Source organism: Camelus dromedarius, chromosome 20 (assembly GCF_036321535.1).
Source record: "Camelus dromedarius isolate mCamDro1 chromosome 20, mCamDro1.pat, whole genome shotgun sequence".
NCBI classification, from domain to species: Eukaryota; Metazoa; Chordata; class Mammalia; order Artiodactyla; family Camelidae; genus Camelus; species Camelus dromedarius.
In genome coordinates, this window is record NC_087455.1 from 37,843,522 (window position 1) to 37,869,750 (window position 26,229).

The 26,229-nt window shown below is 45.3% G+C and overlaps 1 protein-coding gene across 3 annotated transcripts in view; it reads left to right on the plus strand.

Annotated features, from left to right (window-relative positions):
• The first annotated feature begins 9,856 nt into the window (after window positions 1–9,856).
• The window catches only part of LOC105103246 (transport and Golgi organization protein 1 homolog), an 86,357-nt gene continuing 69,984 nt past the window's right edge, over window positions 9,857–26,229 (plus strand). For all 3 annotated transcript variants that reach the window (XM_064476981.1, XM_064476978.1, XM_064476977.1), the window contains exons 1-2: window positions 9,857–9,971; window positions 15,029–15,201. The gene's annotated coding sequence lies outside the window, so the exon portion shown is untranslated. The remainder of the gene's footprint in view (window positions 9,972–15,028; window positions 15,202–26,229) is intronic.

Consider the following 26,229-nt stretch of genomic DNA (forward strand, 5'->3'; position numbering starts at 1 on the left):
AAAGCTAACACTACTCAGAACATGCTATCAAAGGTCTGGATAGGAACATTTTTTGAAAAGATGAACTAGGAAAGAAAAATTATGTTATTTTATATTTTTGCTGAGAAACTCCAAGGAGATACCAAGACATGAGCAATGCACTGGGAACAGACGCACGTGTTTGCACACACACAGAGTTGTGTTTATGTTTGGTAAAGCCACAGGGGGTCACTTTGGGGAGCTCTGGCTTGGAGTTCTCACAACGTGAAGAATGGGGACAAGGCGTACCGGTCACACAATCGACGTTTCAGCTCAGAATTATTCTCTATACATTTTCATGGTTATAACAAATAAGACCCATGAGGCTCTCATATTTTAAATAAGTCACTGAAGATAACATATATAGCATACAGTTTACGTTTTTGAGGAGAATGATTGTACAACTTGTGCAATTGCTCAGATCAAAAACTCCAGGAAGGCAGTTAGTCAGATAGCCACTTGATGAATAGTTTTCATTGATCGAAAGTGTTTTTTGGGCCCTGAACGGTGAGAAGCAGAAAAAGTGTAGGATTTAAAAGCCTCTCTTAATAGTAAATTGTTTTAGGTTCTTGGATGAGCTTCATGGTAAACTACAACTGTATATTTTGCATGAAGTATAATTGCATATGGTGTTCTAATGACTATTTTAGTGTCACATGTGTTAGACAGCACTTCATTTACAGTATTATGATCTACAAATGGCTGGATTTCTCAGTGATATTGACGTGTATCGAGAACTTGACTCTCGCATATTTTTCGTACAATTACAAGCGCTGAATAGTTGGCACCTAAGCATGCTATTCATGAAATTTTAGCAACTTTCTTTTAAAAGTCATCAAAGGGTAACTTTTTAATAAATTTAATAATTTGAAACACTGAGAGTCCTTTGGATTGATAAATTTCTAAGATGGTATCAAAGTAAAAAATACTTAGCACATTTTACTAAATATAATATGCAAACACTTTAAAGTTTTTAAAATCAATCTTCTAGTTATTTCTATTATGCTACCCATAAAATGTGAGTAACTACCTTTAAGTTATATATACATACATAAACATATACTTATATAAAATATTGTATATTTTATATAAGTATATATGTGTATACCATATAAATATAAATATGTACATATATTTTATATATGTGTATATTTAAAAACCATTTTGTCTAACTCTATTCTTCAGAAGAAAATAAATAGTACAAAATATAGTACAAGCTTCTCAAATTATTTTAAATAAAATTTTTTTTAATCTAAACAGTTATTTTCCAGAAATAAATTATGAGAATAAGCAGCCAATGGCTCCCAATAAGAATCTAAGGACAAATCCCCTCATCACCCCCAAATACAAATGGTTCACTATTCTAAACCCACGTCACGGGGAGACGGGGCCGCACTGCCCCCAGGATTCTGGGCTTCGTGTAAATACAGCGTGGTTTCCCTCAGTGAGATACCAACATTGTCTGAAACAGCTATCCGCAAAAGGAATGGCCTTTTCATTCACTCTGAGTGGCTAAAATACAGGTTTCTATCACTTGGAACTAAAACCAAAATCCAGTAGCTACTCCTGCGACTCCGGGGTGCACCTGAGAGGAGCAGAGGCCCTGAGTGCCCCCAGGGACCCCCAGCCCTCAAGGACCAGTCTGACCCTGGCACAGCCCTGTGACAGCCGGATGGGGCATCCTCTCCGCCAGGAGCCACCTGGATCTTAAGGGACCGACTGTCATGTATAGCGGCCGCGGGCGGCCCACCCAGCCCAGTGGCCCCGGCCTTCTGCCCGTACTTCTGAGATCTTGGACCCCCAGGGCATTTGTGGGCTGTTAGGGCCTTACTTTGCCAAGGTGGGTCATCACCAGTGGGTCTGGCCAGGACTGTGTCTGTGATCAGGTCCCAGCCTGTGGGAGAGCCCGGTGAGGGGCCGGGGCAGTCTTAGCACAGCTGCAGGCTCGGAACCCAGGCCGAAAGAAGCAGCCTTCCCTGTGGTCAGGATGGCACACCCCGGCCACTAAGGCTGCAGAGAGAAAGGAGAGAAAGGACACAAAGGACACAAAGCAGCCCCTCTCCGCCTGTCAGGGTGATGGGGCTGTTGACAGGATTCAGCACAGAGAAAACACCACCTTCATGGGGAACAACCACACATCCCTACCTTCCTGTGTGTGATTTCTTTCTTTATGCATATATATATATGCATTTTTTTTTTTTGCTTTTGATCCCTCTTTTTTTATTGAAGTCTAGTTAATTTACAATGTTGTGTTAGTTTCTGGTGTCCAACAAAGTGATTCAGTCATATGTATTATTTATCTTCTTTATCATATTCTTTTTCCTTACCTTATAGCTTATTACAAGACACTGAATATCCTTCCCTGTGCTGCACAGTAGAGCCTTGTTGCTTATCTGTTTTATATACAGTAGTATGTATCTGCTAATCCCAAGCTCCTAATTTACCCCTCCTGCCTTTTCCCCTTTGATAACCGTAAGTTTGTTTTCTATGTCTGTCAGTCTGTTTCTGTTTTTCACATATAAATATATCTTGTACACATTTAAAACAATAATTCACCTTTTCAAAGGAAGAATTCATTTTGTATTGTTGATATTGAAATGTCAAATACAAGTATGCTTATTAAAGATATCAAATAAATGTATGCTTCGTAAACTGTATTGTATCTCAGTACTAAAAGCACAAAGTATTTCTTATAATTTATTTTCTGTTATTTTCCACAAAATGTCATATTTTCTGCCCACTTCTCTTTAAAAGACAAGGCCATTCATATTTTGTAATTACTAAGCAAACCTTATTTAATTTTCAATTTTCAGGAAAAGTGAATCCAAGATTATAAAGCTCTACAGCAGAAACATCATGGATAATAAAAACCAGATGAAAGTCAAGAGAGCTGTTGAAAGAAGGAATCACTGATTGGTATTTGTGACCAAGAAGTGTATTTTCTGTGAAATGGGACATGTTATGAAGGTCTCAGTTCTGCCGACGTAAGGGTTGATTTGGTGAGGGATGCCCTCACCAGTGTTTTCGTTCTGTTAACATCACAGCCAGTTACCAGCCCTGCCGGCCTGATCCTCGCCAAGGGGCTTCATCAGAGAGCCTCAGGCAGCAGCCAGCTTGATGGGGCCCCCCCAAATCACAGGTAAGAGGAAGTCTTGTGACCACCCCCCAACTCACAGGGGTGGCCATGACCTTGGTGGGCACTTCATGCCTCCATGAGGAAAAGGCTCAGAGTGTAATCTAGCCAGGTGATTGATAAGCCGATGTGCTGTTAGACTCAAAAAAATAACCTACAGGGATGGCAGAAGCCCTAGGAATTGCCAAATAATTATGTGGAAACAGAACTGTGTGAATTCTAAAAATCTTGGCTGGTGCCCAGCCCAGTCACAAGCTACGGGCCAAACACAACCCAGACAAGCCATTAAAAACACACAAATGTAATGATTTTGGTACTCATCTTGCACGCTTAGTTAAGAGTAAAAATCCAGCAGACCTCTCAGCCATTCAAACTCCCTGCCTCATATTTTGATGGCCGAGGAATCCATTTTTGTTTGTGTGTTGCCCAAGAAGAAAGAGATTCAAATCCCAATTTTCCTCTCATCCAATTTAGCTGTTGTGTGTGATCAAGGAGTGTGACTTTGTTTTCTTTTATATGTCAAGGGCTGTGAGAGCCAGCACCCAAAGACCCAGCCTGGTCGTGGACCAAGGGAAGGGAGACCCAGCCTCCTGGGCCAGCCCGATTCGGAAGCTGGCAGTGAAGGGACCTTGAGGGGGTTGAGAGAGCCTCCTAGGAGCTGTGGTCCAGGCAGGATCTCTATGGTGGGCAGCCTCGTTAGCTTCTGAGCTCACTGTGCTTGAGAAAGAGATGTTTATTTCTGGACTGGGGCTTCCCTAGTGGCAACTCGGGGTCCTGAGCCTCATGTTGGTCCACACCCCAAAACAGGACTTGGCAAATGTCCTGTGTAAAGGGCTGGACACAAAGTAGTTCAGGGCTCACAGGCCACGTGGCCTCTGTCACAGCTGCTCATTGTGGCCCCTGTGAAATGAAAGCTTCCCTGGACCCCTGCTGATGAGAGAGACGGCTGGTTCCAGTGACTCTCTGTGCTGAAGGTGGGGTTGAGGGGCAAGACTTGGCTTCAGGGACAGAGCCCACCTGCCCCACTCAGAATAATGATCCAGGGGAGGGTAGAGCTCAGTGGTAGAGCTCGTGCTTAGCATGCATGAGGTCCTGGGTTCAATCCCTGGTCCCGCCGTCAAAATAATAAATAAAAGCCCCTAATTACCTCCCTTCCCAAAAAAGAATAATTGATCTCAGTTCATCAGATCCTGGACAAGTTAAGTGTCTTGATTTTTGCTTTGGAAAACATGCTCACCAGAATTACAGAAACATTTCCATAACAATCCTCATGTTTGTATTTTTTTTCCCATGAAGGAGAACTCCTGAATAAACTTAGAGGTAAGGAAAACATTGAGCACAGATTTGGAGAAATGGAAATTCTTAGCTTTAAAATTTTTTCCCACATGTATAACACCTCTTTTTCTTGTTCACGTTCCATCGCCCTACATCTGATGGGTCAAAATTTGTGACTAAAGAATGAGAGACCAAACTGATCTAAGTGGCGACGGTGCAGACCCTTCTGTGTGATCACTTTCGGGGTCACGGATACTGGTGGAAACCTCAGGGATTTGAGTTCCTACCACAGATTTGCTGAGGTCACAAAGCGCAGTGTTAGAGTTTTAGAAACACTGGCAGATTTGTCTCTAAAATAAGCCTGTGTCTGAACAAGTCCTGCATATGAGAAATTTCAGTCCAATGCTTCAGATGCAGAGCACCACCTCCCATACTGGCTGTGCGGGTGCAGAACAGGGCCACTCCTGCCGGCGAGAAAGCGCTTCTGGAAAGACCTTCCCCATCAGTTTCTCCCCTCCCTGTGCCTCTCCCTGCTTCCTTTTCTTGTTCCAGTCTTCTCCTCAGTCTCTCTTTCTGGACGTTTGATTATGGATTCTGCCAGCCCTTTACCAAACTCCAACTCAAGGAATTATGATTTATACTGAAAATCATCAGAGTTGATAAATAACAGTTTAAAAATCATGTTGAACGGGGGAAATTGAAGGAAAAAAATTATAAGATCCTACACACACACGCACAAAAATTCCTTTAATTCTTGCTGGGTATCCATCTGCAGGTATTTGATAGACAGGTGGATAGATTTTACAGATATTAATGTAGCTTTATCTGTATGTCTGTACATAGATAGCTGTAATGCATGTATTTGCATGTGTGTGTATATACATTTTAAGACAAAAGTATTTGCTCTCCTTATCTGCATCCTAATCTTTGAGCTGGAGGCTGTTTTATTACTTTTTTAAACATAAGAAAAGTAAACCATTTAAAAAGCAAATAAATAAAACGTTTCCTGGGGTCAGCTGCTTCTCTCCCCTTGGAAGACCGCAGCACCATCCATGTGCTGGTACTTATTCAATGCTTCTAGTTAGTGAAACGCTTCTGCTAATTCTGAATCTTCATTTACTGTAATTGTGGGCCTCAACACTCCCAGCAGGATTCCTTTGGAGAAGGTTTTAAACTCACTGTGAGTGTGCACATGGCGGCTGGAGGGATAACCTGTTTAACCCTCAGCCGGGAGGCTCATCACAGAAGCTGAGTTGTTGGTCTAAGTGCCCCACCTCCATCAGGAGGCAGGTCCTTGACAAGTTGAAGCAGCTTTCTTCCTACACAATAAATCCCCAACACTTGCATTTCAGTCCCAATGTTGCCATCCATCCTTCCAAAAATGACTGTGGGAGCTGATAGGTGTGTGACAGCTGCTTCCCTTTTACAGCCCGAGTCTAGGAGAAAACGAGCTTCCTGACCTTTGTCAAGCTCCGGGCCTGCTGACGGGGAAATGTGTTCATCTGCAGGACTTACAGGAATTTCCCGTTTCCATGACTACTGATATTCCCTTGTTCATGCCCTGGTATCTGGAGACATCTCAGATTTTCAGAGTTAATTTACAATTAAATGTGATGACCCATTTTGCCATTCTCCTCTGGCTTGGAAAAGATAATGCATCAAGTTGACTGGACCACTGTACACATGAGAGGAGTCCTTGAACAGGACGATGCATCTGGTCCAACCAGACTCCATCCGGCACGAGAAAAATGTCCTCCTGGAGGACACTGGTTGGGAGGCAGAGATCATTGAGCAGGAAAGTTCTGGGGCAGAATGTGACTCAGAGCAGATCGGAGTCGGTGGTTTCACCAAGGTCTTCCCATCAAAAGCCAGGGGTGGGAGGGGAGAGGAGAGGGAGGATGAGGGGCAGCACTTGGGAGCAAGTCAGACTCCATATATAGATCGACCCCAATTTAAGAGAAACTAAATATATAAGTAAATACATAGAATGTGTATGTGGAAAAATGCCTGAAAGGCTATAAACCAAAACAATAGATGTGGTTGCCTCTTGATGGCAAGTTTATAGATGGTTTCCATTTTCTTCCTTGGCTTCTCTATTTTCTACATTTTCAACAACAAATACACTCATTGGATCACTTTCGTAAGAAAAAGTGTGAAAGGAATGTAAAAATCCCAACATGTAAAATGACACAGTCCTGGCAGCAACAACAATGACAAAAGACAAATCAGTTAAAAGGAAACAGACAATTCCAAACCTGGTTTCCCTGTGTGTAAGTGCTGCCTGCATAATTAATTAGCAATGCAAATCAGTCGAAGGGAAGTTTGTTCCTCAGCTATTTCAGATCAAATTGGTTACCTTCATGAAAATAAAAGTTAAATCCTTCCCTCACATCATACTCTGAAATAATGTCCTTGCAGATTAGAAATCAAGGGTGAAAAATAGTAATATGCAGAAAAAGAGAAAAATACCTGATGCGCAAGTAAATAGGGAAGAGTTTTAAACGCACAGTGTGGAAAAGAGTATGAAAGCAACAGGGTACCTCGTGTAGCTGCAGTCAGTTTAAAATCCTTGCCACACACATCATCAGAAACATGTGGAGATTACAAAGGAAATAAGCACAAACTTTAGATGATAAAGTGTTACTATTTATATATATTTTTTAAAAGCTAGTACAAATCATTAGGATTAGAATAGCAAAATGTGTAAAAGACATGAACAAGAGACACAGGTGTAAGTGGTGGGACACAGGGTGTTTCCCCGTCACCCTCCCTTCCTGTCCTAGTCCTACTTGTGCAGGGTAGGATGTTAATTTCTCACTGCAGGATTTTCTGATTCCCTGCAGCCACCTTGTAGATGGAGGCAGCTTGTAGTGAAGCCAGAGACAGTGTGTAGGAGTCCCCATAAGACTGTTTTTCTCTGGCCTGAAACACAAACAGCACTTTGGCTGTTTACAAAATTCTGCCAAAAATCCTGTTTACAAAATCCTTGGTTTGGTTTTTTTCCCCTTGATTTTCCTGATAATACTGCTTTATTGCTCCTATTTTTATTTTGCTTGCATGTTGCTTTTAAGAGGTCTGATGCACAGTTAACTCTCTTGCCCTTGGAAAGTGTTTGATCTTTCTGCTTTGAAGCTCCAGGGAAAGTTTTGTCTTCAAAATCTGAGAGTTTTAACAGGATATGTCTCTAAGAACATCATTCTGGGTCAATTATGCCAGGCACCTGGTGGACCTGTCCATCTTCAGTTTATTTCTGGAATGTTCTATTACAGCTGGACAGATGAATCCTGCTCCTTTGTTTGGGTTTTGTTCTTCAGTAGCCACTTTCTCCATTTCAGCCTATTCCTCTCTGACACTTTTTACTTTTTGCCTCATTTTATTTTTTGTTTGCTTTTCTGCCTTCCTTCACTGTCTCATTACATTTTTATTTGAATGTTCTTTCCCATTATCTAGTAATTTAGCCTTCATTTCTGAGACTAAATTACTGAATTTGTGTTTTTCTTTTATTTGTTGAGTCCAATCAACAATTTTTACTTTCTTCTGTTACTGATCCATTTTTGTTTTTAATGCTTGCTGTTCTAATTCATTAAAAAAAATCACAACATGTTTTTGAGCCTATTTTGTTGATCTTGGAGTAATTGAGTTACACTTTTTTCTTTTTGAAGAGAGGAAATTGGGAGAGGGACTTTTAATTACCTGCAATGTGCTGATTTTCAGTCTGTCCCTCTGCTAGCAGATCTGTATGGATGAGGACCAATGGGCGCTGCTCACAGATCCTCTACTAGCAGATCTGTATGGATGAGGACTGATGGGCACTGCTTCCAGGTGTGTTTCCTGTGGACAGGTATCTGTTCATTGTGTTGAGAGTCCTGTTTCTGGAAGTTCTTCCCAGTGGGCAGCAAAAGATGTGAGTGATGTGGGGAGCCGGTCTGTGGATCACCTGTGCCCCCGTGTTTCCAAGGTCCCAGGAGTCTCCCGCCCCTCCTCACCAAAGGCGGGTCCTCACCACCTACCTTTCTCTCTCCCTCAGCGCCTTCTCATCCTGCTCCCTGCAGTACTCAGTCCTTCTCCGTAGTGTTTGAACCCCCTAGGACCCTTTCTGCATTTCTTTCTTTCTCTGGAATCTTGGGGGTATTTTTAGTTCCATCCATGGGAAAGACCTTTACCCAAAAAAGTCCCTTGTCTCCTTTGGGACGGTTTTTCAGGACTTCTGTCTGCCAGGGCTTGCCAGGCGAGCTCAGGGAGGACTCTTTCTAGATGATGCACTACAGGAAATTTGAAGAGTGGAATAGTTTTTTTTCTAAGGATACTGTGTGATCCATTTGTTTTTCTTATGATCTGTATACACTTCAGAACCACTATGACTTCACTCTGATGTGCCCTGAAAACTAAATTCTGAGCCTAACTTTACTCTAAGAGTTTTATCAACAGACCTAATGTGACTGCCTCAGGAGAGTGAAGTTCCCCCAAAGTGAAATTAAGAAAAACACAGAAGGACAATACTTTAAGAAAGGTCATCTGATTTGGTATTATAATCACTAGTACATAAACCATGTAAACATTTTGTTGATCTCAATATAACTAGTGATTTAACAGAAATGAAAGTAAGAAAAATGAATTTATGACAAGAATAAATAACACCTTATTATATTTATGAGTTTAGTAGTAATTTATGAGTCATACATGTCTTTATTTTATTATCCTACTAAGGATCTCTGGACAATCAAGCTGCCCAGTGAAAAGTAGAACCAGCCATCTTTCATGTTGTGCCTACTTTAACTTTCTAAGAATCATGATTTTATATATGCATTGTTTATATACAAGTATATTCCTCAAGGTACTAGGATAAAGGCTATTTATGGGACAAAAAACTGGGTACAGGTATAATTCCTAAGGTGTAGAACGTGAAACACTTGCAACTTGATCTGTGCTCTGCAAATGTAATGGGGATTTAAGTTCAGAGCAAGCATGTAATTTAGTGCCCAAACCAGATGCTTCTGGGAACGAAGTGTGATTAACAGTGACATTAAAGTCATGTAAACTGGGATTATCACTATCCTGACTGATTTACCAGGCTTGTTTCCCATCAGGACGAACCTCTCCATTCCCAGAATCTCGGCACGGAGGCCCTTGGGTGCCTCGAGACCCCCGCTTTCCTGCGCCTTACCCGCCTTTCCCCACGCAACCGTTGTTGGGCCGGGGGGTGCGCACGCTCCCCAGGTCGTGCCTGCCAAGCGGGCTCGGCGACCAGCGTGAATGCGCGTGCCGAGGTGACGGGTCCGAGGCCAAGCGCTCCCGCCGGCGCGAGCCCCGCCCCTCTCCTCTCCGGAGGCCTCGCGCTGGTCACCGCTTCTGTGCGCCGCCCGCGGTGCCTCCCCGCCCGCCCAGCGCGCAGGCGCCAGCCATAAAGCTGGCGGGGCAAGGAGCCCCCGTTGGTCAGAGCTGAGGCAGCGGCCAGAATCCCTGGGCCGGCTGACTGACGTGCGGTTGGGCATTGTTCCTGGGCATCTGCTGCTCGGAGCGCCCGAGGATGTCTCCAATGAGGAAGGTGCGAGCCACCGGGCCAAAGCCACGCGGGGACCGGCGCGGGACGTGGGAGCCATTGGGGTTGGGGGGACGAGTGCTGCGCATCGAGACAGACAGCTGGGGCGCCTGGGGGCGAGGCAGGGACGCAGGGGCAGCCTTGCGCGGGGCTCGGGCACCCGAGGCTCCCAGGGGTATGGGAGCAAGCACCAAGCCGTGCGTCGCGGAGAGGTCACATCCTCAGCTTGGCCTCGCGAGCCGTGGTGGGGCGGGGGAAGAAACCCGGGAGGAAGCGCCGGCTGCCGAGGGGCTGCGCGCTGCGCTCAGGTTAGGCACCGCGAAGGGATGAGGGCAGCAGGTGGTAGGCGACTTTGGCCATCAGCTTTTCAGTCTGCCAGGCCAGGGATCTTCACCGCTGCCGCCGCTCTGACCTGCTCGAGCTTTTTGCACTCTGTGGCCTTAAGGCTGGCGCCTGCGCACTGCGCGCCACCGGAGGCACCACGAACAGGGGGCCTCGGGCCCGCGGCGGCATCCTCGGGAGCCTCGAGACCCCCCCGCTTTCCCGCGCCTTACCCGCCTTTCCCCACGCAACCGTTGGTGGGCCAGGGGGTGCGCGCGCTCCACAGGTCGTGCCTGCCAAGCGGGCTTGGCGGACAGCGTGAATGCTCATGCCAGGGTGACGGGTTCCAGGACTGGCGCTCCGGCCGGCGTGAGCCCCGCGCCTCTCCTCTCCGGAGGCGCAGCGCCGGTCACTGCTTCTGTGGGCCGCCCGCGGTGCCTCCCCTCCCGCCCAGTGTGCAGGCGCCAGCCATAAAGCCGGCCGGGGCAAGGAGCCCCCGTTGGTCAGAGATGTGGCAGCGGCGAGAATCCCTGGGCCGGCTGACTGACGTGCGGTTGGGCCTTCTTCCTGGGAACCTGCTCCTCGGATCGGCCGAGGATGTCTCCGGTGAGGAAGGTGCGAGCCACCGGCCAAAGCCACGCAGGGACCGGCGCGGGACGTGGGAGCCACTGGTGTTGGGGGGACGAGTGCTGTGCAGCGAGACAGACAGCTGGGGCGCCTGGAGGTGGGGCAGGGTCCCAGGGGCAGCCTTGCGCGTGGCTCGGGCACCTGAAGCTCCCAGGGTTATGGGAGCGGGCACTAAGCCGTGCATCGCGGAGAGGTCAAAGCCTCAGCTTGGCCTCGCGAGCTGGGGGGGGGGGGGGGGGGGGAAGAAACCCGGGAGGAAGCGCCGGCTGCGGAGGGGCTGCACGCTGCGCTCAGGTTAGGCACCGCGAAGGGATGAGGGCAGCAGGCGCTCGGCGACTTTGGCCGTCACCTTTTCAGTGTGCCAGGCCAGGGTTCTTCACCGCTGCCACCGCTTTAACCTGCTCGAGCTTTTTGCACTCTGGGGCCTTATGGCTGACGTCTGCGCACTGCGCGCCACTGGAGGCACCTAGCACGGTGGGCGGCGGGCACGCGGCGGCATCCTCGGGCGGCTCGAGACACCCGCTTTCCAGCGCCTTACCGCCGTTCCCCATGCAACAGTTGGTGGGCCGGGGGTGCGCGCGCTTCCCAAATCATGGCTGCCAATAAGGCTGGGCGACCAGCGTGAATGCGCGTGCTGGGGTGACGGGTCCGAGGCCTGGCGCTTCCGCTGGCGTGAGCCCCGCCCCTCTCCAGTCCGGGGGCCTCGCGCTGGTCAGCGCTTCTGTGTGCCGCCCGCGGTGCCTCCCCCGCGCGCCCAGCACGCAGGCGCCAGCCATAAAGCCGGCCGGGGCATGGAGCCCCGATTGGTCAGAGCTGAGGCAGCGGCCAGAATCCCTGTGCCGGCTGACTGACGAGCGATTGGTCATTGTTCCTGGGCATCTGCTGCTCGTAGCGCCCTAGGATGTCTTCGGTGAGGAAGGTGCGAGCCACCGGGACAAAGCCATGCGGGGACCGGCGCGGGACCTGGGAGCCATTGGGTTGGGGGGACGAGTGCTGTGCAGTGAGACAGACAGCTGGGGCGCCTGGAGGGCGGCTGGGGGCGGGGCAGGGACGCAGGGGCAGCCTTGCGCGAGCCCTGGCACCCGAGGCTCCCAGGGGTATGGGAGCGAGCACCAAGCCGTGCGTCCCGGAGAGGTCACATTCTCAGCTTGGCCTCGCGAGCTGGGGTGGGGGTGGGGGGGAAGAAACCCGGGAGGAAGCGCCGGCTGCCGAGGGGCTGCGCGCTGCGCTCAGGTTAGGCACCGCGAAGGGATGAGGGCAGCAGGTGCTAGGCGACTTTGACCGTCACCTTTTCAGTCCGCCAGGCCAGGGGGCTACATGTGCATTTCACTCTGATTTTCATGCACACAGAGCTTTAGAAGTGCTGATTTAACCCCTGACGCAGCCCACACTGGACCTTGCACAACAGCGGTGAGGAGGCCAGGCCAAGCAGTAACGGCTGTGTCAGGGACAGGGTCTGTACCAAGGTCCTGTGCCCACTCCTGCCCTTTTACTTTACCCGAGCCCTGCCTGCACAGGATGCTGCCATTAAAATAGGCGCTTGCAGGAGACAGGAGGACCCAGGGACCCCTGCAGGCTGCTCAGCAGGGTGAGGAAGGGTGGCACAGGAAAGGAAGGAAGGCATTTCCTGGACGCCAAAACCACACCGTGTCTAGGTGTTGCTTCCCCCCCATTTAGCCCATAGCTTTGCCAATGTGACGAGTCTTTGCTGACCTCTTTCCCTTTTGCATTTTGCCCCATATCAAAATGCCAGCATCTAAACCTTTTCTCCATGAAAATTAGAAATGTTGTGTTGTCAGGAACTGAATGTGCCTGTTTTCTGACAGTTTTTGGCAGTTCCCGGCTTTTATGGTGTAGTCATGGTGGAACCTGAGTCATCTAAAGATGGTGACAGTGCCAAGGAGCTGAAAAGGAGCTGCACACAAGCCAGACTGCAGGAGCTGGGGCCCAGCCACTGCCGGGCACCATGGGCCACTGGCCCTCCTGGGGACAGGAGAGCCACCCTGGTCCTAACAGGGTTGATGTGAATTGCTCCAAGCCTTGCAGTGCTTATAAATTCTTCCTGTAGCAGATGTGCTTAGAGACAGCCCAGAGTATGGAGTGTCTTCCCACATAGTTGTTTCTCAGAGATCCAAGGGGTGACACCTAACTTCCACGTGTACCAGAATTCTTTTCTCCCTTTTGTTTTTAAAGCTGAGAAACCACATTTTCTTGGACATAGACCTTACTTTTTGTCTCAAAGAAAAAAGTTTTCTTTTGTGCCTATTTATAGACATTAAACAACTACCTGTGTGTGTGAGTGAGCGTGCATGCACACTCACCTTTTCTCTAAAATTTTTACTCATAGTCTGGAGGACAATGACTGATTTTTTTCCACCTCACATAACTGCTATGAATTTCTCCACGCAAGGATGGGCCTGTTTGTACACAGTGGGCACCGTTGGTGGAGCGTTAATGTAAACAGCCCCAGAAGCTCGGTGGGCCAGGTGCCCTATATTCTCTTCAGGGAGCAGGGATGCCGGGGCTGGGGCCAGGTTGGGCTGACCACACTCGGCCTGCCCTGGGTTTGAGATGTTTGCCAGGGCAGCAAGGAGCACCATTGTGATGGTCTGGGAGGGATGGAGCTACCAAATTCCAGCTCAATTTAGATCCTTCCCTCTGCTGGGCTCCGGGGTGTGCCCAGTGCAGATTGCTAAACTCCAGAGTTGGGACAAATTTCAGAGGAGGTTGGAGGCCACATCCCCTAGTGCCTGCGAATTTCTTTGGGAGCCCACAGTCCCTGGGCACAGGCTGCCAAGATGCTGGGTCCCCGGATGGTGACCTCTGCGCCACCTTTTCTGCTTATGGAGCTCAGAGCTGGCCGCTGCCCTCGGGTAGGAGCACGTGGGGTTGGGGGGCACGAGAGGTGATCCCCAGCCAGACCCTGGCCAGGAGGTTTGATCGTCTGTCGCTTGATCTCAGTGTTCCATGGAACAGTTACTTTCTCCACCGAGGAGGTTGCTGAAAGGTCTCTGCCCATAACTGCTTTCTAAAGACGGTAGTTATACTTTTAGTCCATGTTGCCTCTGCGTTTTTCTCAGCTTTTTCCTCCCAAATAACGTGCCTTTTTCTTTGGAAGACTTTTTCCCCCCTAAACGAGATATCCCGACTTTGGCGTTGGCAAGGTGTGGCCGAGGTGACTGAAGCATGGGTTCAGGTACAGACTTTGTAGGAAGGTAACTCGTGAGGCACCCAAGTGATAGAAAGCCCCTGCAACCCCCCGGCCCCCCACCTCCGCAAAGGCTTTTGCTCTTGAGCCCTAACCCCTAGCTCTGGCAGAGAAAGTGCTGTTTTAGCAGTTCTTATGCTCCGTACCTGGTAAAGTCACCAAGGATAGTTGAATTTCAGATGGTATACTTTAATCAGTGGTGTTGGTTAAATGATGTTTTCTTGAGTAGATGCCAAAGCATGAAGATTTGAATAAGAAACAGGCAAAATGTGTGTGTGTGTTTAAGCCAAGAAAAAAAAAGCCATGCTGGGATGAGATCTTCTGTAAAGGAATTTAGAGGCTTATACTTTGGCAGTAACTTCTGCATGTCCCAGGGTAAGCTGTCCTGTGCTCTTTGTAGTTTATAAAATGGAAATCATAACACAGGCCATCCTCTAGTGGTGCATGAATTACTGCATTAAAATTGATTTATGAGACTGTACAGCATGATAAATACAACTAACACTGCTGTATGTCATATATAAAAGTTAAGAGTAAATCCTTGGAGTTTTGATCATAAGGAAAAACTACGTTTTTTCTATTTCTTTAATTTTGTATCTAAATGAGATTATGGATATTCAATAAACTTAGGATAATCATGATGTTATGTAAGAGCCTTCTCTGTACACTTTAAACTTACATGGTGCTGTATGTCAATTATATCAATAAAGCTGGATAAAAATTGATTATGGGTGTTACTGTCATAATAGCGTGTCAGTGCCATTGCTAAATGGAGCAGTGGGGCAACAGTAATTGGAACAGTTGCAGTTGGCACAGTACAGGGAGACTGTCTCACTATCTGTGAGAGTTGAGGATCTTGAAAGAACAGAGATGTGCAGCTAAGAAACTTTGTTTTCCCCTCCTTTAGGCCCAAGTTTCTGCTGACAGCTCCAGGGATCATCAGGCCTGGAAGAAATGTGACTATTGGGGTGGAGCTTCTGGAACACAGCCCCTCACAGATCACTGTGAAGGTGGAGCTGGTCAAGATGTTGGCCAACCTCACCGTCTCTGTGCTGGAAGCAGAAGGAGTCTTTGAAAAAGGTAAGATAAACAGCAGTCTTGCCCTTCTGCAGTAGTAACTGGAGTATGTTGATAAAGCTGTGTGCTAGGTGAGTTAATGGAGAAGCCCTACATTTTCAGTAGCTTACATGATACATTTTTTTTTTATATGAGAAAGGCTTTATTTATCTACCTCACAATTCTTAAAAGAGAAAGTTGGTAAACAGTAACATCTTGATTAATTGTGCTCTTCATTTTTCCTAGTTTATTTTTCTTTCCCTGCATTTTTAAGAGATGGCACCGTAGAACCAAAAACTTACTTCTTTAACTTAAAAAATATTCTTCACACTGTAAACATCTACCACTTAAGAAGTTACTTTGAAAGAACTCTGGACAAGCAAACAGAACCCACTTACTTCCCACTGCATAATACACTTTAATCCTTACGCATGTGAGTCCAAAATGGTGTTCCTGAGATGCTCTTCCAGTTGGAGATTCTGAGACCCAGGTTCCTTCCATTTTGTGGCTCCATCGTCATTAATATGTGGTTTCCAAGACTGCAGTGGAAGAGCATGGAATTTCTCCCTTGGGAGTTTTTAATAGGGCAGGCCTGGATGTGGTCATACCACTCCTTTTCTGATGGCCACATTTAGCTGCACAGGAGGCTGGGAACGTGGACCAGTGTGTGCCCAGAAGAGGAGATGGGTCTCGTTAACAGTCTGACACAAAACCATACTTATGTATGGTTTACACAAACCATGTATAACCATATTTCTTTATTGAGTGCAGAGGATTTTACTAAGTAGTCCTGTGGGAAGGAAAAGATGAGCTGTAGTTAAAAATCTAGTTTTATGGATTTTTTTTTCCAGTTTTTTAAGTAGAAGGAAAAAGGACAGATAACGTAAAAGTGGGAACCATTGGTAAAAGAACCCACATCTCTTGTTTTAAGTTTTTTTCTAACCAGGCCCAGGATTAAATTGGGTCGAGGAATGTCTTCTTTTTCAATACTAAGGGAAAAATAATTTGAGGAGGGGACGATAAACAGTTAAAATATGTAAACATTTTCTTTTGATTAAAATGAACTTTGTTTTTTAATTGAAAGAATAGTCTGTACTCAGTGCTCACAACCTGATAAACACTGGGAAATAAAGGAAATAAACCAAAATCACCTGCAATCCTACCACCCAACTATAAACTGTTAACCAGATGCATATTTAGATGTTTAGTCAGAGGCCAAAAATTGAGGCATAAATTCCTATCGTGTTAAGAATTATCTTTTAAAAACATCATGTAAGGGTATGAAATGAAGGATGGATGGGATTCCACAGTACTTCATTATAAATGTTTATCGTTTACCAGCACAGAGAAATTAACTCCATCATGAGAAGAGATAAAATCAAAGTATATCTACATCCAGGGTTCTTTCTGCACTGCGAAGTTGAATGGGTTAGTTTGGGATAGGAGTCAGGAAAAGCTGATAAGTGCAGGTGCCAGACCACTTTGTCTTTCATAGGTATGATGTCAGGAAAGTGGGAGGCCTTGTTTCCCTGGAGAGGAAATGTAGTTAGTGCTTAAGATCTGAGACTGAGTCTTAGTATTAGCTGTGTGATCTTGGGCAGGTTACTTTACTTCTCTGAGCCTCTGTAAAATGGGGATGAGGTACTTCCCAGGGTTGTTACAAAGTTACAATCAGTACTAGTACCTACTGGGCACGCAGTAAACAATAGCTGTTAATATTGTAAGTAGTAGTAACGTCAAAGAAGATGCCAGAAGTGTCGTTTCCACCTTATGTGGGGGTGGATCTGTACTTTTATTATTGAACTGTTTATTCTGAAAATGAATGAGTTTTGCTTTTATAATAATAGCTAAGAAAATGTTGAAATACTAAGTCACAGCAGACAACACTTAAGGTAGTTCCACATTCATTGTTCATTAAGAATGATCACTTTGGCTCTAGTAGTGTGGCAGTTTTCCTCCAGGGCAGAGGTCCAGAATAACAAGGATGATTTTGATAGATATTTGGGCTTTGCTTGTGCATTTGCACACCCTTATTCTAGAATTTCTCCTACATTGTCTCTTCTGCAGTCTCCTTTATCAGTCTCTTTTCTTTTTTTCTATAAACAAATAGTATGAACACTGGGGTGCATGTTATTGTGACTTGGTTTTTAAACTTTATTCTTAGATTTTCCCTTTGGGAGGAAAGTTGGTCATATGCTTTTGGGAAGGCTAAAGTGCTCAAGACTGGGTCGGACAACCCTATCCTGGGAGCAGGATGGATCTTTGAAAAAGAGAAAGAAAATGTGCTACTTTCAGGGGCTGTTTTGGACTCAGTTGACACACTTTTATTGAAAACACTATTGCCCGGAGCACTCTCCCTCTTTCAAAAGAGAATGTTAACTTTGCTATCAGAGGCTGTGAGTCATTGTTATCAGAGCAGATGCTTCCTGTAAGGTTAGGGCTGAAGGATCAAGATATTTCTCCCTCCTTGCCTTCACATCGTTTGCTTTATCTGATTTCTCCAGTTGTAACAATATGTAGATAAAGGAGGACTTTCTAAATCAATGGGGTCTGGATCTTCCTAGGATTCATTTTTTTCCCCTGCCACATAAACACAAATAAATACATGATAGGTATCATTATTTCATCATTATCTTATGAGGGCCTCCAAGAACTTCCTGCCAAGAAAAGATTGGTTTTAACATAGATTTATCTTGTAGCAGAACTGGGTAAGGAAGGGGACTGTTTCTGAGGGCTATTTCTAGCAGTTCTAGTCTTAGAAATTTCTGGGGCAGGGCAGTGTTTCACCATAACCATATTGCATTTCTATCTTAATTTGTGTCAGAAATAGTAACAACTAAAGGATTTGAATTGCAGGACGACACCAAGTTGAAAAAAGTCAAGTACTTGAAGTCGACCTTTTAATAAGGATGCATGGGGCAAGGAAGGGGGCCTTAAGCTGGATCTCTCTGCACATCCTTCGAGTCACTCCCTGAATCCAGCAAGAATTAGGCATGAGTGGGGCCTCTCTGCCTCTACGTTAGTTTTGAAGTGTGGCTTCTGTTTCTGGCTCTCTCTCCTGGGTCTGTGATGGACACAGTCATGTGTCAGAACAGTAGGACTCAGGCATGCAGTCCAGTCCCTCTCAGTTTCTCTCAAGTGAGAAACTGCTCAAAGCTTTGACTCTATGAAGAGCAACATTAAAAAATTATTTCTATGAATGGGATTTCCTTCACTTCAAATCTGAGTAGTGTTTTAAATTGCTGAAATGCTTGCCTTTCAATTTGTCATCAGTCTACTAGATTTATTTGGGTTGGAGACTTAAAGCTGTTTTTTCACTTTCTTCCTTGCTTGGTGTCACTTAGATAAAACTAAATCCATCCCCTGCACAGACACACACATATTTGGTCTTTAGTCTTTGTGAGTGTTGGGAGGTAAGATGGTGTGTCAGGCCATGATAAAAGGAAGCACAGTGTTTCCTCCGGTTGCTGGGCTGACACAATAGTCAACCCTGATGACTGATTTATCCTGAAGTCATGAAAATCAGGGACTCTCAATAATCAAGGGTCCCGGTTGGTTGGGGCCGAGCCCCCTGCAGTTCATTCCACGGTGGGACGTTGTGGGGATGCTGTGCTGTGCTGTCCAGGTACTGCCCATCAGGGATGAAGACTTGTTCCCTGAAGCTGCTGGGAGTACTGCCCTTTGAGCCAGCCCCTTCGGGGACTGCACCAGCTAGAGTCACCCTGTCCCAGAGGCACCCCCCCCCTCAACTCAGGACAACTCTCAGGAGTCAGTGCTGCTTCTGAGTGCCTCACGGACCTGTCCTGAGCCTGCATTGTGGCCCCTCCTCCCTCTCCCTAGTCCTGCCTCCTTTTAGTCCCTTCCCTTCTCCAGATGCTGGTCCCGGGCACAGTCCCTGCAAAGCCTCTTGCACTTTTTTTTTTTTTTAGGACATCTAATACTATATTTTTTCATACTAATGAATCAAAGGGGAAATTATTTGATCATGAGAGGTTTCCAAAAACCATAGTATCCTGATTTTTTAAAAAATTCAATAAAATTAATAGCATACACATATATAAAAACCAATAACTTGTATTCTGCTTATTGGTGTAACATAAGCATTCTGATTAAAGACTCACACAGTATAAACATGCTAAATAAAATAGCTAAAAAGTAAAAGGCATTAATATTCTAAATGAGAAAGCACTTTTCCTATTACCTATGGATATTGTCATTGCATTCCTCAAAAAAAAAAAAAAAAACGAGAAAATCAACTGAAAAGCAATTGGAAATAATAAACAAATTCAATAAAGTGATCATGTATTAAAAAATGCAGGAAATCTGTATAAAACCTCTTGTAGTTTAATCAACTATCTCAGAGTCTGCTTCCCAGGGAACCCAGCCCTAGATAGACAGTGGTTGTGATGCAACTTTCCTTTGAGGATGAGTTATTCTGATCTTGATCTTGAAATTAACTTCAAACTGTGTAGTGTGAAGAACTGACAGAAGAGTTGGGAAATTTTCTAGTTTTTATTTACTTTTTGGAAGTTCTTGTATATCACAAATTATCTTAAAATTAGTTCCACTGCTGCAGTGCTTGTGTGTAACTGTAAGGGATGGGAGAAACATTAAGGAAGAAGAATCCGTAGGTTGTGGTGATGACTAATAGAGCTGAGGAGAGAAAGGAGACCAAGAGAACTGAGATTTTGAACCTCTGTGGCTGAGGGAATAGGACTGTTAAGATGCTACCAAGTCCAAACTCGTTCTGCTCGCTGCACAACAGGCCAGTAAATGAGGAGACAAGATGTTGGGGCAAGGAATAGCGACTTTATTTGGAAAGCCGGCAGACTGAGAGGATGGCAGACTAATGTCCACTTCCCCAAGTCAGACTTCAGGCTGCTTTTACACCTAAGAGAGGGGGGTGTGGTTAGTTGGTACAAACTTCTTGGTTTAGGAATCCTTTGTTCATGTAAACTTCCAACAAAACGAAAGTTAAGTTTCTATTCTGCAACTTGTTATCTTTACATAGTACAAAAGTATCAATATCCTTAAAAGTCAGAGCCTTGAGAGTAGGCTCTCCTGTATATTTCAGGCTAAAGGCAACATTCCTTTACAGAAGGTGCAGAACCAGCAAGACTAAGCCTAGAAAACAGGGCACAGGGTTAAAGCCAAAAGAACAGACCTCATGTGGAGTCAGATTGTTCTTCTCTATTACAAAGATAAACAAAGTGGCTACCCAGGCTCCCAATGCCAGTTTCTGCCCCCTATATTGAACTGTTTAAGTGTTTCAGCCCAAATATTTTGCAAGATCTGCCTGCAGAGTACTGTGCCTCTTTTCAACAAATACTTTTACAAGACAGAACTTGTCAATAGTCTCTATTTATGGTTCTTTTGGGGTTTCACCCACTTCAGTTGCTGCAACATCTCTGGGGCTTCTCAATTTCACTTCAGTTCACCATAGAATACACCTCTCCCATTAAAAACAAGAACTTAATGCACAGAAGTTTCTTCCCACAAAAGGAGATATTCCCTAAGCGTGATTTACACGCTTCCTGAGTTAAATCTTGTGCAAATTATACCCACTTCATATTAATACTGTGCTAAATCAAAAAAGATTCGTGACAAATGCTAGACACAGAATGCTGGGGTAACTGTGACCTGTACCCTCCCGGCGACGCTCACCTGTCTAAAGGGACTTTTGTGATCTGGTCCAGCCTCATCTCCACTGCCCCTCCCTCCTCTGGTCTTGTCTCATCCAGCTCCTTGCTTTAGTAGACTCATGCTGACCCCCCTCTCCTTGCACTTGCTGTATCTATCTGCTCAGCTGTCCCTCCCTCAGCTTTCCAAGGCACTCTGTCCAGTGGCCTATGATTTCAGAGTCCTACTCTGCTTCCTGTGGGGACAGTTATTAGAAAAACTGATCTGCACTGAGTGGTTAGTGATTTTGATGCATTGCTTATCTCCTCCTAAAAACATATTTGTGTTTCACTGAGGTCCATTGGGGCACTGGTCACAGTGGGGGTGCCCACATCTGAGAGTGCATAAGACCATTTATAAGAGTGTAGGTGGAAAAGATACTTTTATTTCTTTTATTGAGAAAAACTAAAAAAATAAAATATTGAATACTTTGGTTGAGAAAGTGCATGTATATTTTTATAAAATATATCTTAGATTTATATATAAACATTTTATATATTATACAGAAATTATATGACATATTTAAATATACATTAATATATTATATAAATTATGTATTTATAATATTACATGATATATGAAACTATATATTTATGTGTTACATACTTACATATATTTTATAAATCTAACTTGACCGGGGAAATGGGTACTAAGTATTTTATTGATATAGTGCTCTGTCATTGAACACTGCTGTAGAGGCACACTGATGTGCCAGTGGGTGACTCTGCAAGCTTTCTGGCACTGTGATGACTTACGTTTATCGAGTATTTCTTATGTGCCAGGCACTGTTCTGTACCCTTTACAGGCATTGGCATACTTACTCCTTACAACCACCTGGTGAGATGGTTGCAATTATTAGCACCCTCGTTTTATGGATGATGAAAGAACCTGGAGGGTCAGGTAACATTGTAAAGGACAGGACTCGTATGTAGCTGGCTCAGGAGGGAACTGATGTGGTCTGATTGCAGAGGCTACTTGCTTAACCCTGCTCCATGCTGTTCCTGTCTGTTCCCTCGGGGTAGACACATGTGGCCTCCAGGAGAGAGGGACCATGTGTGTCCCATTCACTGTGGTGAAATAAATGTTTCTCGAATGAATGAAGGAATTGAGGGCCTGTCACCATCTCTGAATTCATATCACTTAAATAAGAGCTTTGGATGAGTACTCTTTTATTTTGAACTTGAAACAATTTTCCCCTTGCAATAAATAGATTTGATGAGGAATTGGCATGGGCTAAATTAGCAGTCTTTTTTTAGGAACTTACATGAAAAAAAGTCTGCATCATTCTAGTACTAATGGGTCAAGTACGAGTCCCAGCTCTCCCCGACGTGACTAGTGCCTCCCTCTCTTCCCTGTGTCCTGAGTGTGTGAGAGCACAGGAAATGGACCTCAGCTTGCTTCTGTGCACTGTAGGAAGTGTCCCTCAGTCAATGGACAAGCTTAAACAGCAGCAGGAGCAGCAGCAGCACAGACAGCAAAAATAAAAATGGAAAGCAGAAGCAGAACTTAACTGATTTTGGGGGGCTTCACCCACTGACAGCCTTTCAAATCTTAGTTCTTGGCACTAGAATCTGTAACAACTCTCAGGTATTTTGGGCTTTAGGAAAATTGTTTTGGTTTGACCAAATAAACTTGTGGTTTTGTAAGTTTATGATTCCCTTTGCATCTGAAAGAGGATTGAGTCTTAGGAGTGTTGTATTATATCATCATATTCAAATCATGACTATTTTCTTTCTTTTGGGCTCTTTCAAGACACTCTTCCATCAGTAAGTATTTATTTTAAAAATTTGATTTCAAAGATATACATTGCATCAGTGAAATAAAGAAATTAATATTTTATTGGATTTTATATCAATTTGCATTCCTTGTGAGTTTGACTTGAGTTCAGTTCCCCCTTCAGATTATTTAAGAATAATATTACTTCTGAGAGATTGGCTATTATATTAGCATCCTCAAACTCATAGCAGAGATTTTCTTCATATAAAATAGAGAACCTCACTTGGGGACTGGCTTGGGCTCTTGGCACAGGGACCTGGGCTGGTTTTTCCCTGCTTCTGACCTAATGAGCCTTATAGTCTTGGGTGTGTTATTGATGCTCTGTCTCAGTTTCTCTGTTCTGGAAAAGAACACTGCCTTGCTGAGCCGTATTGGAGTCTGAGGCAAAAGGAAACTTAAGTAATAGTGATCCTGCCTTTGTTTAATGTTTTGACTTTTTGGTTCATAATTTAATTTTTGTATCACTTTTGCCATTTAAAAATTTAAAATATTTTAAATGTTAAAAATTTATTTATCTTTATTACTGAGATTTTTTGATGCCCCCTTGAATTTGGCACTTGGGGCAAGTGCCTTGCTCACCTGGGCTTTGTCCTGGCCCTGGAGGAGGGTGAAGGTGTCGTCTCTCTGGCCCAGGGGCTGCCTTGGAGGTGAAGGGAGATGGTCACATGCTGCAACACTTGCTACAGAAAGTTTTGATTTTGAGAGAGTAGTAAAACCTGATGACTAAAGGTTGTGTGTGAGCCAATCCTACTTCCCATAACTTTGATTTGGAAATTTTATGCTTTTATTACTGTTTTGTTTTGGACCTTCCCATGTTTACTGTACAGTTGAGTAGACAACAGCATCCACAATGAGGTGCAATTCGATGGACTTTCCTGGGAATAGATGACTGATAATTTTGACCCTGACACCACATTACATACTTATGTAGGGTCAGTGCTACCCGATGAGCCAGGTTCCCCCATTACCTCTTTTTTAGGGGGAGGGAGGGTAAGTGGTCAGGTTTATTTACTTAATGGAGGTACTGGGTATTGAACCCAGGACCTTCTGCATGCTAAGCACACACTCTACCACTGAGCTACAACCTCCCTGCCCCTATTCAGAAACACATTCTGAAGCCCCATTCCTTTGAGGGATTCTTAGAGAATATAGTGCTCCCAAACCGTCCTTTGTAAAAATTACTTATATTCTGTTGAAACTATGCTTCTTACCTATGTTTTTATACTAACCTTACTAAGAAATATGCTGCTGTAACAATAGAAAAGTGGGGGGAAAAGGCATAGGCAGACAGATGTGGGGGAAAAACCCCAATCATAGTGACAGTAAGACAGTAGATCCCATTTATGTAAACCTCAGAGGTTAGGTGCTGGCCCCCAGCGCTTGTACCAGTAACTCCGTGGGAAGAGAATTCCAATGAGAAGATTCAGATGAATCCTTTGTCATACAATTGCCTGATAGCGGAAGGGGGTGATGTTTAAGTTTGGGGATCACAGGCTGGAGTGAAGAGAGGCTGAAAGGAGCAGGCGTGTAGGTGGTCCGAGGGCACCCGGGCTGTAATGCTCGTGTGAACTGTGCTCCTCCCAGCTCTCATTAACAAGAAATTGGCTAGTATTCTTTAAGGTCTTAACGATAAGAAATACTAACCCCAACATCCTACATTTATCTTTAATATTATGCCATTTCTGTTGTATGTGTCTTAACAATTACTTATTGAAAGCTTTACTAGAGGTTATATTTAGGACTAGTTCCTCTTTTAGTGAAACAGAATTTTAAAGACTTAGTCATGAATTGGGAAAATTTGATAGTGCTTAGGAAAAAATAGACAGTCCTGCATTTTTACTAATTTTCAATTAAAACAAACCCATCTTTTAAAGTTCACTTGCACCCTACTGCTTCTGAGTGTAATATTTTAAATTATTTTTAAGGTCCTCGTGAATTTTTGCTAATGATATGACTATTTTGACTACACTAAACAAATACATGATTAGCTTATTGTTTTTACTTTTTACACAGTAAAAGTAGCCTTCAATAAGAAGTAAAAATTAATTTCTATGTGCTATAAAGGTGATTTTCCCAATGGGCCTCCACATTGCCCAGGCGCAGCCTGCCTGGGCCCCGCCCCACGTTCACCACTGGCAGCAAGGGCGGCGGGCAGGACGGGTGGCTCGGGAAGCCCGCTGGGCCCGTGCTGGAGTGGGGAGTGTCGGGAGCGTCGGCAGTGGCACCGGGGCTGGCTTGGTGGTGGTGATCGGTCAAGTCGTGGATGTAGTCACGTTCCGGCCAGACTTGTGTTCTGACCACAGCCCACGAGGAGTGTGGCCAGGCAGCCGGCAGCCCAGAGCAGGGGGTGGGAGAGTCCCGACATCCAGCGTCGGCGCTGGCATTTCAGCTAAAACTGGGGTGCCCAGCGCTGCATTTGTCGCTTGGTTCCCCACAGCGCGACCTGGGAGGCTCGCTGCGCCGGCGGGAGCGGGCCGGGTCAGAGAGGGACCCCAGGCCGCAGAGTGCGGAGGCGGGGCGCCGCGATAGGCGATACCCGCTGTGCTCCTATGGGAGGGAGAACAGGGGCTTGGAGAGGAAACCAAGGGAAGCTGTTCCTCTGAGCCACTGTACCACAGCAGAGAAACTGGCAGACCCATGAAGCTCTTGTATTTGCCCTCAGGATGCCACACTGGGCGTGGATGGGCTTTTCTCGTGCCTGAGGTAGAGAAGTCTCCCACCAAGGCTTGGTTGGAGTAACCTATATGACAGGCGATGACCTCCCCTGGCCTGCTGGGCTGTAATTCCGTGGTCCCACGTGACCCAGTCCGGGGCTGCGCCGCCCCGACCAGGGTGCCGCTGGGCAGAAGTGGTTTCCAGGCCGTCCAAGAGTTAAGTTTGTGCTGTCCTCCCGCTTTCCCAAGGTTCTTGCATACTTACCCTTTAGTGGACCACACTTATTTCCCTTGAAAATCGATTTTCCTGGAAGTAACCCTGTGTTAGGACACCCCAGGAAAATGAAGACATCACGTGGTGGAGGGGTTTCTGCTCGCTGCACAAGTCTGTGAGCAGCTGAAACACGGAAAGTGGTCTTCTGCCCTCATTCCTGAGCCGCACACCGTCTGTCTCTGTCACACTTTCCCACCCTGACTTTTCCAGATTTCTTGAGATTTCAGCCAGCCGTAGCAGCAGCCAGTCAGCACTGCTGTAGTCAGTCAGAGATGATAGGAGTTGGAAGTCTCTTTGGTCCATTCCCACTTTCACTTTACAAGTGGTGAATCCAAGACTCAGAAGTGACTTGACAGAAAGGCACAACTGTTTGGCATAAGGGCTGGATTTTGAAATGCCTGTTAGAGTTCTGTCATTGCTCAGGCTTTTAGTAAGGGTGAATGCCGTCTGATGCCCAATCACATAAATACTCACAAGTGCATCCGTGTTTACAGCAAATGGTAGAAGTTAGATTGTAAAAGCTGTATTTAATGCTGTTTTCAGCTATTTGTACTTATTTAATTATGCACCTTTACCCTTAAAAAAAACCCTGAGCTTGTTTTGAGGTCTGCTGTGCTTTAAAACACCCCCAGAAGATGACTATAGACATGCTGTATCTTTTTTTTTTTC